This window comes from Panthera uncia, unplaced genomic scaffold, assembly GCF_023721935.1.
Source record: "Panthera uncia isolate 11264 unplaced genomic scaffold, Puncia_PCG_1.0 HiC_scaffold_2297, whole genome shotgun sequence".
NCBI classification, from domain to species: Eukaryota; Metazoa; Chordata; class Mammalia; order Carnivora; family Felidae; genus Panthera; species Panthera uncia.
The window spans coordinates 1-2174 of record NW_026059017.1 but is presented as its reverse complement, the minus strand read 5'-3'; the positions used below and the strand labels follow the sequence as shown (position 1 = coordinate 2174).

Genomic DNA, 2174 nt, shown 5'->3' with positions numbered 1-2174 from the left:
CCACAGTTACTACCAAACACTCATTTCAATTCCATATTCTGTTGAGGAAATGAAAGCCAGGCAACTTATTTCCATGCCACTAAGCGGCAGACCCTTAAATTGTCAGAAAGAGAAGAGGAAGGGCAAAGCTAAGTCTTACAGTGAGATACACAAGTGACAACAGTCCTTAAGCGAGATATTGATCATTATTCAAGGTTAAGTTGAGTCTGAATTGATCATAGTAAGTCATACTTAAATGAAAGTATATCCACCTTTTAAACTTGGTAATATAGATAACATTGTTTTTCAACCAAGTCTAGTTAAATCTTCCCTTTGCCCAGACTGTTCAAGACATTGAAACCTCTCTGGTATCTCTGGTCTATATTTTTAATTTAAAAAGCAAAAGCAAAACAAAACAAAAAACCTAGACTATATTCAACTCCGTTCAATACAAGTAGTAAATTTTAAGTAGAGTATAAAATTTGTAGACAACAAATAGCATAGCTATCAATATTAAGATCAGCAAACAGTCCAGATTCTTTCACACATTATCCCACTTAATTTTAACCCTCCTTTGATGTAAGACTATCCCAATTTAATCAATGAGGAAAGTGAAGTTCAGAGAGGTTAAGTAACTTGGCCAAAGTCATACAACTAATAAATGGCAGGGCCTGAGCAGGTTTTCTAAGACTAGTGATCTTTCCATTATACTACAGCTCTTGTAGAGTTATTTGAAAGTGCTCTCCAAACAATAACAGGTCATGTATAAAAAAGAAAAACAAACAAAACAATTTACTCTAGATGTAATATAAATATAAATAAATATAAATATATACCACTTTGACCCTCTCTCCAAAATATAAAGCCAAATAGACATACTTTCATTGAAGAATGACTGATTTGACCAAATCAGACTAAAATTAATCCTGTGTGATAGTCAATGTATTTAGAAGTGTTTCAGAAATTTTAAGATACAAAGGGACTATCTGTCCATTTAAAGACACTAGGGTCGAATTTTTAAACATTTAGCTTCTTTACAAAGAGGTATTACTACATTATCTTCCTCTTCCTCTCTCGCACCCTTCTTCAACAGATGCCCATTACTCTAACCTGCCTCCACTGTGGAGGACAATGGTCTCAGCACATGTAAGAGGGCTATGCAAATATTGCACGATTTCAAAGTTGCAGTAAAGAAACGTGTGAGATGGACAGGAAAACATGAACCCCCCCCTTCTTTTTTCATGCAGAACACACAGGACAAATGTAGCTTGCACATTCTATCTTGTTCTTTGATCGCTAACTTTACCAAAGAGGAAGTCCAAAGAGGGAGTTGTAACTGCTAATGGTAAAAGCAGCGCTTTACAAGAAAAAGGAAAGAAAAGGAAACTTCCTTTTTGTGTTCAGCAATTCTTAACAGTGGAAAAAAGTTTCAAGAAGCGTTGACTCTAGAAGTGATTGAGTGAAGAATGATCCAGGGTGATGACTTTTGAAACACGTTAAGCTGACCCACGTTATCCCTTTTCCTAGATTCGGATTTCCTCCCCTTGATGCCCCTGTTCAGCTAGATCATCCCAGCCTTACTTCTTTCCTTGTTCTAATTCCAGACCCGGGTTCTCTGCGTTCTCCCTCACTCTTCACATCCCAGACTGCCTCCTCTCCTTCCCTAAGGCAAAAAAAAAAAAAACTTCCCCAAGCCCACTCTCCTATAGATTGCCCACCCCCCCCCCACTCCACACTAACAAACTCGAGTTGAAGTTCTTGTCACAGATTCATCTCCCTTCTCAGCACAGAATGTTTCCTGTGCCACTGGCCTGCTCAGTCTTCTCTTGTTTAGGACTCACCTCTCAGACCCACATGTTCTTTGCATTTGCTCTTCTCACACACCTTCAGACCATCCTCCACTTGTCCTCAATTCTCACACCTACACCTCTGCCCCTTCCAGACTCGTGGTCCCTTCAAAAGCCCTCAGTTCCTAGATCCCACATCTCATTCTTCCTCAGAGCCTTTGCTTCTCAGACTCGCAACCCTCCACCCCTGCCACACCCACACTCCCTTCCGACAACTGACCCTGTCATATCAAGGGCCCTTCCCTGAATCTGTCTCCCCTCTCAGACCCACATCCCTCTCCTAGACCTGCCTCCTCTCTGTGACCCACATCCCTCCCCTGGATCTGCCTCCCCTCTCAGACCCACACC

The 2174-nt window shown here is 40.8% G+C and overlaps 1 long non-coding RNA gene across 1 annotated transcript; it reads right to left on the bottom strand.

Moving 5' to 3' along the window:
* Positions 1 to 321: 321 nt before the first annotated feature.
* On the bottom strand, positions 322 to 2168 carry LOC125917727 (uncharacterized). Its single transcript, XR_007456275.1, has 2 exons — positions 1821 to 2168; positions 322 to 1424 (listed from the first exon to the last, which is right to left on the bottom strand). It is a non-coding gene; the product is annotated as an uncharacterized LOC125917727 (long non-coding RNA).
* Between the last annotated feature and the right edge of the window lie 6 nt (positions 2169 to 2174).